Here is a 15,683-nt window from a genome sequence, read left to right on the forward strand (position 1 = left end):
TAAATCCGAAGCCATCAACATCAATCTCCCCAGACATGTAGAGAAGTTACTACAACTAAATTTTAACTTCAATTGGCAACAAAAATATATAAAAATACCTAGTAGTCTACATAGCCAAAGACATTTACAAGGCAAATTATCCCAACCTAATTCGGACATTGATATCTGACCTACATAAGTTGTCTTCCATACGGATATCCTGGATAGGTAGGATACATAGTGTCAAAATGAATCTATTCCCCTGTATCCTTGCTCTCACTTCATTCTGAAATCTCTAAATTTATTTGGGGAGGGAAAAAAACGAGTCAACAAATGAATTATGAAAAGACCTGTTCTAGCAGGGGGCCTAGCAGTACCCTGCCTGCTTTCATACTACAAAGCGACTCAATTAAGCCAAATTGTTCAATGGCAATCCAACCTGCAACTGAAACGGTGGGTGGAGCTAGAGAGTGCTGCTTGTGCTCCATTAAAACTAAGCAACTTGATTTGGCTTACTAAAACAGCATGACAATATGCTGGCATGCCGCTCTCAATGACCAACTCGTCTGTCTGGGAGGCTAATAAGACTAAATACTCCCTCACAACGGGTAATTCTTCAATGTCCCCAATCTGGAACAATCCCAAGTTCGCTCCGGGCCTGCGTCAATTTGGAAACAAAAAGGCTATACACTTATCAAAGACCTGGAGGGTTACAATAGAAAGATTAAAACATTTGACCACGTCAGAATAGAAAAAGATTCCCCATTCAGAATTTTTTAGATACCTGCAGCTCCGAGCATTTTACAACAAATTTGCCCCAAATCCCCCCTTGACGACTTTTGAAAAGCTCTGCTGGCAGAGACCGACACTAAGGGACTCACATCACAGCTGTACAGAGAGGTAATTGATTCTGCGGGGTCTAGACAGCAACCATCGTCATTTAGGACCCAATGGGAGAGGGACCTGGGAGAGACCTTAGACGACGAGGAGTGGAACGCTATATACCTGGCCACAGCAAAAAGCTCCATATGTACCACACTAAAGGAGAGCGCATATAAGGTCCTAATGCGGTGGTACCTCACCCCAATGAAATTAGCCAAGTTCGTGCCGGGATCCTCCTCGCTGTGCCCTAGACAGTGCGGAGGATCGGCCGATCTGTTACATATGCTGTGGTCCTGCCCGTGGATCTCCCCACTGTGGGAAGAAATCATAAATTAGATACAGAGGATCTTCGACCTCACTATTCCCCCAGACCCATGGCTATTCCTCTTGAACAGACCATTAACGGGTCTCTCCAAAGCAAACAATAAATTGATAGCACATTTTGCAATAGCTACACGGTGTGAGATCGCAGCATTATGGAAACGCCCCGACATTCCAAGTATCCCAAAGATTCGAAATCGAATGTTTATCTGCCAGATGGAAAAGTTGACGAGTTTAGTTAACACACACTGGCACCAATTATCTCAAAGTGTGGACACCTTGGTTGGCGCAGACAGATATTCCCGGGGTTGAGAGTAACACAATCTGGCTATGATAGATATAGATGCATTCTCCTTTGGGAGCGGGAATCCAGGTTAGGATGATTATACGGACACAGGCAGGAAGACGACAGGGGTGATATGACGGTAAGAAGAGGTGGGTCAAGAGGCGATCTGTCAGGAGCGGATGATAGGTCTTGCTCGGGTTGGTGCCATTTTCGTGTCCATTCCCCACCCTAACTTTCCCTTTCCCCCCTCCCCCCTTTTTTTTTAATTTTAATTTTTTTATATTTGCTTATTGGTTGTTTTTATTACTATTCCGTCCGGAATAACCCGGCTAAGTAGGGCCCGAAAGGCCAGGATTCTTCTTATGAACTGAATTAAGTAGATGAGAGCAAAGGAGCACTGCTGGTAAGAGAATCCACAAGAAAAATTCTTATAGAAAAAATAAAGGGCACAACTCCGTGACTAAAACTGAGGGTAGTTTATTCCATGAATACACAGGGACGAAACGCGTTGGTGCGTGGGCTGTGTCTCTGTCCCTGTGTATTCATGGAATAAACTACACTCAGTTTTAGTCACGGAGTTGTGCCCTTTATTTTTTCTATAAGAATTTTTCTTGTGGATTCTCTTACCAGCAGTGCTCCTTTGCTCTCATCTACTTTGTTATATCCCCTACCAGGATTGCACGCAAATGGAACTTACCTACAGATGATCTTTGGACTTCAAAGTACCCCCGTGGTCAGGTAATGGACAATAGCCCTTATATTTTTACCTTGGAGCCTATATGGGGAGGTATGGTTATTATGGGGGGGGTGCGGTTGGATCATATCTGCGGCAGTCTGGCTGACTGACCGCTTGGTCCTTTATTCCCCCCCCCCCTTAAATTGTCATTACATACATGAGGATATGGATTAATGAAAGTTCCTGTCTACCTTTATGTCTATAGTATTTCGGTGAGTCTAAACACTTATATTGAGCGTCAGTCTCTATATCAATATACTATGAACTGAATTAGATTACTGTCTACAGCGGAGATTAATATCAAGAATGCATGTAAAATGTATTGTATATTGTACCTCACGTTTGAAATATGCAATAACATTTAAGTTAAAAAAAAACAGATTTAAAATGAGGCACTGAAGGCTGTCATGTTCCTATTGCTTGTTGCACTACAAATTGTTTAAAGCCACAGCATTTGATATGGAAAGATGTTATAGAGTGAAAGGATGTGGAAATTCAGATTTTGTCAAGAGGGAAATTGGGGGGGAAATCATTTTGTTGGGGAATTGTAAAATGTCTAGAAAGAAAAATGGCAAAGAAAAATGGGCCTGATTATGGGAGCTTTGAAACTGCAGCTGCAATTTTTCTTCAGTAAGATCTTGGCCCACAAGTAGTCATTAACAAAAGCAGTATGTACTGTATAGTTCATGATAGTTCTTTTTGTAGTTTGGTTACCAGAAAGATGTGTGAGGAATACTACAGCAAAGATCCACAATGTGTTCTGCAGCATGTGTGTACCAGTACGGTGGGACAGTAACTCTGCCCTCAAATAATTCCCCATAATCCTTTATTGTGCAATCAGTGAGGCTTTCACAATAACCAGATCATTCATCCATCTAAACAGGAAAAAATATTCCACATTTTAAAGCTATTATCTCAAGGTGGGTCCATAAATGTAAAGGCTAGAACAGAAACAGTGCAACCTTTCTGCATTTTCCCCCCTGGGTTAAATGATGGTAGACTGAATTTGTAAAGACAAAATTATTACTTTCACACACATCTGAAGCCTGGACAGGAATGTGTTTTTTGGGGGGTGTTTTAGCCCAGCAAGATTTTCTTGTTGCTGTGGCCAATCTTGTCTGTCCGGTGGCTAAAAAAGAAACTGTTGTGCCCCTTCCCTGCCGTGAATGTGTACATGAATAGACACAACATCAAAGTGAAGTTGACATTCAATAATTAAGTCGTTGAGTATAGCATTGTATGATTAATCTTGGTCATGCTTTTGTGAGAGGAAATGGTAAAATAGTCTGGTACATTTAATCATAACGATTTAATTGTACGTGAAAGTAATACACTCGCATTTAAGAGTATAATATGTGGTTACTCAGAAGTTGTTTTGGTTATTTCCTTTTAATAATCTGTACAGCCTGTACTGTCCCTTACGCGACTTGGGCTGTTTCCAAACATTTTCATGCAAAATCGGTGCTTACTTTGCCGATTGATTTCCTTTTTATAGGACTGAAACATACAAATGTTTACCGTACGATGTTGGCTCTATTTAATTATCTATACAACTGTTTTCAACCTTTACAGTGTTAAGCAAGTGTGAATGAAAGGTTAAAAATGGCTTATTGCCATATATTCTGCCAATTCCAGCATCCTTTTATTTTTCTCACTTATTATAGACTAAATATTGTCAGGCTTTAAATGCAGCGCTGTAATTGGCCAGAAATGAGGGTGTTGATCTCTCGGCAATGTCTTGTTTTTCACACATTCCACAGAGCAAAACCACCACGGTAACACAAACTGCAAAAATAGTAAAGTGTAGTCGCTCCGAAGCTTTTAAATATACAATTCCTAAATATGTGGTTAACACATGAAAGCAAAGCCCAAACATTATCCAGTAGTAAGTTATAGTTACTGCATTAGTCCTGGAGAAAACAGAATTATTTTGCAGGTAGTGAAAGATGTGTATAGTTCAGCATCAGTGGAAAATTGGGGTTGTACCATGGGTGTGCCACTAGTTTCTCTGCAAACCAGAATAACTGCTACCCTTATTTGTACACGTGGTTACATAGATGAGGTTGAATAGATATGTCAATAAAGTTCAATCTATGTTAAATTTAGATGATGGATACTTATCCTATATTTGTACTTAAGGTATATTGATCCAGAGGAAGGCAAACAAAAACCCCCAGTGAAATATCTGTCTCATAAGTGGAAAAAATAAATGCCTGCCTGACTACAAATCAGATTTCTCCCTGGATCAGCATCCTTCCCATGTTTACTTATTTGGTATATTGTCACTTTCTAATAAAGTGTCCAACTTATATATGCCATCAGTCTCCATGGGTAATGAATTCTTCATTGTAACTGCCCTTTCTGTAAAGGACACTTGATGCTGGTGAAATATCCTTTCCTCCACACTACTTGCATTTTTTAAGACATAACCACTGCCCAGCATAAAATCCATGCCATCTGATGAGTACAGAGGTGCTTTTCTATTATCATGTTTATGTTGCATATATGAAGTGTTCATGGCAAAATTACTGTTGTGTTATTGCTTTTAAGCCATTTTTTTTTTACAATGCCAAAACAATTAGCAAACCATAACCACTTTGCTGCCAGAGGCAATTGCTATGGAATGTGTTGTAGAGGTTGTAACTGTAAGACTTGTGCATCCTAAACTATTGAACAAATCTTAAAAATTATAGAAAAGTATACTGGGCCAACTCTGTTAATTAGGGAGTTGCCCTCCCATGACTACATGGGTTAATCATATTTTGTCAAGCTGGATAAGATCAGCAATGCTTATTTTGCTGCTGTATAGCACCACAGGGTGTTCGAACACTTGGTGAAGTTAAATCTTGTGTTTCTGACTGCTTTAAATTGAATTGATAACCCCATCACAAGGCCAAGACTAGTTAGTAGAGATGCAAAACAAATTCCTATTTGCAAAAATCTGAAAAGTTTGCCCAAGGGAAAAAAATGGTAGGTCACATGACTTGATAGATGGACATATAATAAAAACCCTGACATTCTGGCAAAATGGGGAACATTTTGAGCAATGTGTGACCTCTAGTGAAAATTGTGCTAAAAGAAAAATCTAAGAGGGTTGTGCCAAATTTTACGAGGCACTTTTTGAACATCTTCGCATATATCTACTAATGACATTTAACATAGTTGCTGTGTATCGTGTTTGTTCGTTGAAAATACTGCTCTTACAAATTCGGGCTCTCTTTTTTTTGCTGGGTATTTCCATGTCTCCCACACAACTTTCTTTTCTTTCCCCCTCATTCCCTGCTCGCGTGCTCGGAAAATGAGCCGGCATCTTCTCAGAGTGAAACTAACACAGCCTACCTTCATTTTCTTTTTGCCTTCTGAAACCAGCATAGAGTGGGGGTTGCAGTGACAGATACAAAGGTATCTGGCTCACACCCAACATCACCATATGCCTTGGATTACTCAAAAGCCTTGCACTATACTGAATGTTGGTGGAGAACTCTGAAAATCAGCACACCAACCACTGCTCACTAATGGCAAATATCATACATTTACAACTTGCAAACAATGACTCAAATTTCTACTCATACTATTGCTCTCTTTAGCAGGTGATATTGAACTTAACCCAGGCCCTCCCTTTGTAACTCTGTACCATACCCCTTCAAATTCCAAAAAGGTCTATCTGTCGCCCATATAAATATCCGGAGCCTGCTGCCCAAACTGGATGAACTAAGGGCATGGTGCCTTATGCATAAACCCAAAGCCATCATTCTCACAGAAACATGGCTAACCCCTAAAACACTATGCAAATATCGCCATTCAGGGATACTCCATTTCTAGGAAAGATAGGTCAAAGAGAGGAGGAGGGGTGTTATTTTATATTGCAGACACCTTACAAGTTACTGTTAAATTGCCCCCCAAGCCCACCCTCTTTTGAAATCCTAGTTGGCAAAATCTTCCTTTTCTAAGCCCGTCTTGGTTGATGGCATATACCGCCCCTCTGCAGTTACTGACTGATATCACCCCGTTTCTTGGCTCCATTTCCTCTGAATGAGAAGAGTGAACTGCTAGTTCTGGGGGATTTCAACTACAATAAACTCGACCCTAAAAAACACATAATCCAGATACAAATCAAGTCGCTTAACCTAATGCAACTCATTTCCCAACCCACACGGACAAACCTGAAATCTCAACCATTCCTTGCTAGACTGGATTCTCTCCTCAAATCCCATCAGAATCCAATCCTCTGGCATCCTTCCTGACATTTTCAGTGACCATGCAATAGTGTACTGTGTAAGGAAAATGAAACCACCCCAACCAAGCCCTAAAGTTCTCCTCACTAGAACATTTAGAAACTTTAACCCACAACAGTTTCTGGCTGACCTTACCAACTGTCCTTGGTACAGAATCGACTTAATTCCTGACCCTGATTCTGCGCTCGACTATTTCCAATCCTGAGTTATTAAAACTCTGTGATACCCATGCTCCACTACGCAGAATAAGGGTACGGGGTGCTCACCTTACATGGGTTACACCTGACCTTATAGCACTCTACCAGTTCAGGGATGCCTTTTGGAAAAGCTTCAAAGTAACTAGCACTGCCAAGGATCTTAATAACTACAGATGCCTGCGGAATATGTGCACAAGGCAAACATGACATGCAAAAGCACAATATTACCCTGACAATCCTCACCAGAATACATCAAACCCAGGTAACTTCTGGAAGGTTCTCAACAATATATTCCAGCCTTCTAGCCATCAACAACCAAGGAATATCACTAAGGGGGATATTACTCTGACAAACCCCACTGACATTGCAAATGCATTCAATGATTACTTTGTGGGGTGTGCTACTAACTTATTAGCGAAACACAAACCACAAACATGAACCTCATTCTGAGAGTACCCTTATAGCCCCACCCTCTTCTAACACTGCTCACAATTTTCAATTTGTCCCAGTATCCGAAGAGGAGATTACACAAGCGCTCCTTAAATTAAAACGAAGCAGCCAATGTGGACCTGATTTACAGCAATCTAAGTTACTAAGATTTGGTGCCCCAGCCATTGCCAAACCAATTACTTCCATAGTCAACTATTATATTTGCAGGCCATATCCCTAAGATGGAAGCCCTCTGGTGATGAAAGCCTTACAGCTGTAGATCTGGTAGGCTTGATGAATGATGAACTCATAAAGTACTCAATGTACCTCCCAAGGAATGTGTTGAAAAAAGAGAAAGAGAGCGCAATAGTGTGGTATAAAAAGGGTATAATGTAGCACAAAGTGCATTACATATATGTTACTTTATGCTACATTATACCCTTTTTATACCACACTATTGTGCGCTCTCTTTCTCTTTTTTCAACACATTCCTTGGGAGGGACATTGAGTACTTTATGAGTTTATCATACATCAAGCCTACCAGATCTATAGCTGTAAGGCTTCCATCACCAGAGGGCTTACATTAAAGGGCTCCTATCAGAGAGAGATGGATCTCTGATACGCCTGATATATTTGATCAATTGTGAGTGAGACAAACACCAGAGACTATTGTATACATACATTTTTATTACCATCTGCACTATTATATTTTCCATTTTTTTCGCATATCACCTTGAGAATTACAGCGCTCCCCCCACCTGGAAGACAACGCAAGATTATATTGGACCTGGACAGTCCTTTAAAGGGTGTAGAGCTGCTATATTTATCTATTTGTATTTCACATTCAACATTTATGAATCATGGTTTTTGGTGAAGGTTATTTAATTCACTATATATATATTTATTTTTTTTAGGTTCACAGTCATTGTTTATTCTTTATCACTTATTCACCTTTATTATTTCACTATTAGAAGCGTCTGGTGTCATTCTTTCTTTGTTCTACATATCCCTAAGACCTGGAAAACTGCCAGAGTTGTCCCAATCGTCAAAAGTGGGCACAAAAACACTGTCTCAAACTAGAGGTCAATCTCTCTTCTCCTAATACTATCCAAAGTCATGGAAAATTGTGTTCACTCCCAATTAAGCGATTACTATACCAAGACAAGTTTCCCTAGCCAATTCCAATCTGGCTTTCACCCCAAACACTCGACGGTAACTACCCTGGAACGGGGACAACTCACTGGTGCAATATTCCTAGATTTTGCAAAGGCTTTTGATACTGTTGATCATGTTATCTTGCTTAAACTCCAGTGCTCCGGAATAGGGAAGCATGCTTTAAACTGGTTTCAGTCCTACCTATCGGGTAGATCCCAACATGTTTCCATCCCAGGCTCTAACTCCAACCCCTTGGATATCACCTGTGGTGTCCCGCAAGGCTCTGTTCTGGGGCCCCTACTCTTCCCAGTGTTCATCAATGATCTTCCTACAGCTTGTAAGGGAGATTCAATACAAATGTATGCAGATGACACAATCTTATATGCACACAGCCCTAGCCTCTCTGACCTTGAACACATACTTCAATCTGACTTTTTGAGACTTGAAAATTGGATTTCCCAAAACAAACTTATTTTAAACACTGACAAGACTGTAAACATGATATTTGGGAACAAGGCTACATTTTTAAAGCTTCCAATAATTGAGCTCCAGATCAGAACCAATGCTAACACCACCCTAACTCCTGTTACTAGTTTTAAATATGTTGGCATATGGCTTGACTCCCATTTAACATTTGGGATGCACATTGATACCCTGCCATCCAAAACCTATGCCAAACTGGGTGTACTTTACAGGAACAAATCCTCCCTAAGTCTGCTGGTCAGAAAGCGTATCGCACAGTAGATGCTAATGCCAATTATCGACTATGGGGACAAAGTATACGGCTCGGCACCCCAAACCCACCTTAGCAAACTTGATACCCTTTACAATTCAATATACTGTTTTGTTATCCAATGCAACTACATAATCATGCAACTCAATGCAACTACACATCACTGCAAAATGCTCAAAGATCTAGATTAGTCATCACTAGAGTCTAGGCGCAAAGTTCATCTTTCCTTTCTTGCCTTCAAATACTTTTCGGGCAAGCTACCCGCCTATCTGAACACCTACCACACGCAGCACTTATCCTCTGAGATCTGACTCCAAGAGACTGTTCATGGTCCCAAGGTTCAGCAAAGTATCTGACCGCTCCTCCTCTTACCGTGCACCCCAAAACTGGCACAATCTACCGGAGACACTCACAGCCACCACCAGTCTAAGTTCTTTCAAAACTAAAGCTGTCTCACATTTTAATCTGGTCTGTAACTGTTACATACGCCTATAATATATTATCTCTAACTGGGCATGCAATGTATTGTATATAATGTATATCCTGTTCACTTATGTAACTATGTATTGTAACCATGTATTATTTGTCATCTTAACTCTATGCCCAGGATATACTTGAAATGAGAGGTAACTCTCAATGCATTACTTCCTGGTAAAACATTTTATAAATAAATCTATTAAAAAGAAACGTATATACAAATATGTACCTCTTTCGTTATAGGGGTTACCTTTTATATGGCAATTAGGCAATACATTAGTTTCTGAAAGGGTCAGTTAATCCGGGTCCAGTCAAGCTGTATCTAAAGGTAAGTAAAGATAGGTGGTTTACCGTACTGATGTAACCACACCTTGGTGTTTGTCAGGTTTTACAAAATCATTAACCAGCCTGTCTGATCCTCCTGTAAACTTCTCTTTCGATAGAGTACTAGCTTTAGAGTTCCCAAAACATTAGTTTATACAAGCAAGGTTCGGTAGAAAACAAATACTACGGATGAGTCAATATGTATACCTTATCACATTTCCCACTTGGCTGTATCCTGTATAAGTAGCGTACGTGCATCCTTTCTCAGAATCATCTGCTCATATCATCTTAACTGTTTATTGGCTCTCTTTTATCCAACCTTAAGGGATGATCCCGTGTCGTTTATTCTGCCCTTGGGATGAATAGTTCTTGAAAGCTCTTTGTATTGACCCTGAATATATTTGTAGATAGTTATCATATCCCCTCTTAGATGCCTCTTTTCTAATGTAAACAAATCTAATTTAGCTAGCCTCTCCTCATAAGTTAGAATGTCCATCCCCTTTATTAATTTGGTGGCTCTTCTCTGCACTTTTCATAGTTCCATAATGTCTTTGCAAGAAAGGGGAATTTCTTTTTAAAGTGGTCTCCCTTTCTGCAAATATTTTATTAAATGGCAAGAAAGAAGGCAATGCAAAACCTCTTTGACAGGTTAAAAAAAATCTGGGTATGGACACAATACTTGCATTTTTTAAAAGGCAATGCCAGTGCCCAGCATAAACTCCATGCCACCTGATGAGTACACACGTGCTCTTCAAGTGTTACATATATGAAGTGTTCATGGCAAAATTACGGTTTTGTTGTTGCTTTTAAGCCATTTTTTACAATGACAAAAAGACTAACAAGCCCTAACCACTTTGCTGCCAGAGGCAATTGCTATGGAATGTGTTGTAGAGGTTGTAACTGTAAGACTAGTATCCTAAACTATTGAACAAATCTTAAAGATGATAGAAAAGTATACTGGGCCAACTCTGTTAATTAGGGAGTCGCCCTCCCATGACTAAATGGGTTAATCATATTTTGTCAAGCTGGATAAGATCAGCAATGCTTATTTTGCTGCTGTAATGTGCTAATAGCACCACAGGGTGTTCAAACACTCCGTGAAGTTAAATCTTGTGTTTCTGGCTGCTTTAAATTGAATTGATAACCCCATCACAAGGCCAAGACTAGTTAGTAGAGATGTGCAAAATTTGTCCTGTTTGCAAAAATCTGAAAAGTTTGCCAAAGGCAAAAAGGCAGGTCACATGACTTGACAGATGGACATTTAATAAAAATAATAAAGCCCTGCAATTCTGGCAAAACAGGGAACGTTTCGCGCAATGTGACCTCTAGCGAAAATTGTGCTAAAAAGCAATATCTAAGACGGCTGTGCAAAATTTTACGAAGCACTTTTGAAGATCTTCGCACACCTACTAATAATATTTATTATAGTTGCTGCGTCTCTTGTTCATTTGTTGAAGATACTGCTCTTACAAATTCAGGTTCTGTTTTTGCTGGGTATTTCCATGTCTCCCACACTCCTTTTTATCTCATTCCCCGCTCACGTGCTTGGGAAATGAGCCAGCATCTTCTCAGAGTGAAACCAGCACAGCCTACCTTCACTTTCTTTTTGCCTTCTGAAACTAGCATGGAGTGGGGGTAGCGGGGACAGATACAAAGGCATCTATTAAAAATAAATATATACAAATATGTACCTTATAGGGGTTACCTTTTTATATGGTGATTAGGCGATACATTAGTTTCTGAAGGAGAGAGTTCATACATGTTCCCGTCAAGCCGTGTCTAAAGGGAAGGACGGTGGGTTTCTGGCCTGACGTAACCACAACTTGGTGTTAGGCCGGTTAATGATTTTGTAAAACCTCATAGTCTAATTCTCCTGTACACTTCTCTTTCGATAGATTACTAACTTTAGAGTTTCCACAACATTAGTTATTAATACAAGCAAGATTCATTAGAAAATAAACACTATGGATGAGTCAACATGTATAGCATATCATATTTCCCACTTGGCTGTATCCTGCATAAGTAATATCACCACACGTGTACGTACCCACACACCCCCTTAGAATCCTCTGCTCGTGTCATCTTCACTGTTTATTGGCTCTCTTTTCCAAGTGACATCAGGCTAGAATTAAAGCACCTGATGTTGTATCCCAGAGTGTAGGATTTTCAAAGGGACTTTCTATTTAGGAGTGGCCTGTTGGAATGTGAAATAATTCCCTTTCAAAAGTAAATAAGACTGGGGATTTTAGCTTTTTAGCTGTAGGAGAGGGTTCCAATTAACATACAGATTGTGGAAATTCACCATAACCCTTTTCCCCTCTGTGTAAACTTTTAAGGTGCTCTCTGAAGAGCCCTGCCTCTATGCTTTTAGACAAGGGACCTACAGAAATGGACACTACTCCACCAGATGAGCTCATTATTTAAAACAAGTTATAATCCTTGTAGAACAGGGCATTACTGGCCAATAAGAGTTGGAAGAGTCAAAGGCCCGAGGCAGAAGCTGAGGGACATGAACCCATTCAGGGCATTCTTGGCCAGTAATGCCCTAATATATGAGGGAATTATACTATTATAGGCTAACTGTATGTCTTTGCCCCTCCACCCCATAAAATAAGATACTTTTGTATAGTTATTAATTATTAGAAATATTCTACGTTTTCTTTTGTGCCTTTACTGTACTTGTTTATTCAAATAAAATTGCAAATACAGTAAAGTTCCTCTACATTCACACACTGCAGCCCCCTCTCCTCACTATATTCTGTCTCGCACCCACCCCCTGTGTCTCCACGCACACTGCCCCCTATATACCCACACTCTCTGCAGCTATACATATATATATATATTATATTATATATATATATATATATATATATATACACACACACACACACACACACACACACACACACACACACACACACACACACACACACACACACACCTCTCTGCAATGCGCCCCTCTGTATATACACACTGCAGCCCCCCTCTATGTATACACACACACACACACTGCATCCCCCCTCTATACACACACGCATACTCTGCAGCACCCCTCTATACACATGCACACTGCACCCCCTCTATTTTCACACACTACAATGCATACATACAACACTGCAACGCGCACACTCCCCTGTTTTACACACACATAGACAGTAACTCGCCTGTCTCCTATGCAGAGCTCTCTACCTTGACTGACCAGAGTCAGTACCTTGCTGGTGTTCAGACCCAGATCTGCAAACGGGTGCTAACCTTTAGCACGCCTTAGCTCACATTCTTTTGAATGGGAGTAAAAGTGTGATAAAGCTTTGCACCCTTTTGTTGGTCTGGGCCTCAAAATTACCTCCGGTTCTGGTCAAAAAAAGATAATTATTTTAATGTCAATTTTGTTAGGTGAAACGTGAGAAAAGGTTAAGTTCCAGTTTCTTACATTGCTCCAACGTCAGCATCAAGGCTGCCACCATCCTACAGAAAACATGGTAGTGATAGTTACAGATAATGTTCCATGTTGCTCTTCAAAAGAGCTGAAAGATTACTGAGCATCTTCTAACATCAAAGAGAATTCTCCCATGCAGAATACGTCTACATGAAAACCGGTTCCCTATTTTGATACATTACAAATGGCACTTTTTTTTTTTTTTTAAACTTCTGGCCCCAAAAAGCACAGCATAAAAAAGAAACAAATATGTGCACATTTTTATGCGGCTGTTTGCAATGCCTTGTTTGGCATTTCAGTTGCAAAAGGGTTCATTAAAGATATTCTGTATTGCTCTCATTCCCCGTGTTCAGAACGAATGCCCTTTTACCTAGTTTGAAAGCCTGTTGATACGTTTTTTGGAAAGCAGTGACTCAAGATTTCCGCGGTATTATTTTTGGCAGTACTCTATTGTGTTCACATGTAATCCGAATGGTACTCGTGTCTTTTCCCCTGGAGAGAATAGGTAAACACCATTACAGCTTTTCTAAATCCCTTTCCTGCTTCGACTCATTTCTTTGTCCGCCCCCTTGCGCAGGGACCTATCTACTAAGTGCCGCAAATTAAATTTCAAATTGAAACGCGCTTGTGTGCGTCTTTGTACTAACCTTACTTTGCTCAATGTGTGCTTTAAGCATACAAAATTGTTGAGGTGAAATTTTGCTGCACGGAAATGGCACTCGCTTGGCAAAAAGTATAACATGCATCAAAATTGTCAACCAAGTTGAACCTGGCATAAACCTTAAGTCTGTTTATGTTGTTAGTGCAGAATTAAGTTGCTACGTGTCAACCAAAAAGGTATTTGACGCAGTACAGATGTTACATGATGTAGGTTGTCAAAATGTATTCTTTTAACAGTACGGCTATTAGAAATATTACATTAATGATTTAGATTTACAAATAGTAGTTCTAAATAAAAAAAAAGTAACTGTTCTCTTTTCATTGATATTGTATTCAGCATGACGCAATGAGTCAACATTAATTTCAAACCACAAACTATGTTTGAAGTTACATGACCTTTCATACATACAACAAACTTTTTTTTTTTTTATAAAGGTTTGTAGTACATTTTAGCCAGGTACCCCGTTGCGCGTACTAGGTCCGCTGCCTAAAAGATGCCAGCCCTTGTTTTTTTTAACACTGGTTGCCCACAACTTAATGTTAATTCCTAAACAATCTATCGTTGCTTTTCTGGATCTGTTTCAGCTGGCTGATGACAGTAATTTTCTATGCTAATAGAAACTAATGAACACAACAGAATTAGCTGAGCTCAGACCTACCCTTGTAACGGAATGTATCTGTAACACCATATAATTCACTATCTTTATGCAGTACGCGGCTAGGAAAATAATTGGCCTTGCATTTATGGAAAACAAATACCCACATCCTGGGCTCCTCCCATATTGATTTGCAATGTATTAGTGGAATGCTACATTTTGATCCCAAGTCTAATAAACAAAGGAGTCATTTAGTTGCATCTTTTGATGAAAAAAATATTCAAGCCGGCTAATCTCGTCTAGGTAACCGCCATTTTATTAGGCACCTACACTAAATGCATATTATTTCTTATTGTCCTGTTCATTAAATGTAGTGAAATATGTGAAAGTGCATAAAGGGTTAAATAAATGAAGCATAATGCTGTCTGTGATTCAGTGCAAATAAAAGCTAGCACAAGCCAGAAATAAGGTTCCCTTAGCATCATGAAGGAGACGTGTGTGTGCACGTTCCTTAGTGCAAAGTAATAATATATACAGGTAGTCCTCGCTATCCAACGTTCCACTTTACAACGAATGGCATATCCAACGCTTTACAATGCCTCCCTATGGGCTGCTTTTCGATGCCAGAATGCGTTATCCAACGCTCGCCGCCACTGATTAACATGGGGCTCACTTTACAACGGTTTCACTATCCAACGCTACTTCCAGAACGGACTCCGTTGGATAACCGAGGACTGCCGGTAGATACACAATTCTCGTATCTATGTCAGTTGTATCCACTAACCACCTCTTCTGTATAAAGTGAAATTCAACCTGCCACTCACGTGTATTATACCTATTTGCTAATTGGATGATTGGCAAGTAGATCAGAACCTGAGAGGAGGGACCAAAAACCTTGTAAACTTTAACAGTGGCGCAGGTGCGGTGCCTGAATGAATGGAAATTTAGGAGACGAGCTGTGCGGCAAATGGGGCATTAAAGTATAAATTACTAGTTTTACTAGCCCTTTTCCCTACAACTGAAGTGGGACTCAGCCTACATCACTGTAGGAATAGCCCCATAACAAAAAATAAACTCTAAATGATCTTGGGGACTTCTTTAAAGCAGCAAAACATGTGAAATCTTATGAGGCTTATTCTTGTGTGTGTGTGTGTGTTTTTTTGTGGTTTTTTTTGTTTTTTTTAAATTTCTGTAGTATCAGATAATGGTGACTGATTTTTTTGTTTTTATTCAACTC

This window comes from Ascaphus truei, chromosome 2 (assembly GCF_040206685.1).
Source record: "Ascaphus truei isolate aAscTru1 chromosome 2, aAscTru1.hap1, whole genome shotgun sequence".
Lineage (NCBI taxonomy): Eukaryota > Metazoa > Chordata > Amphibia > Anura > Ascaphidae > Ascaphus > Ascaphus truei.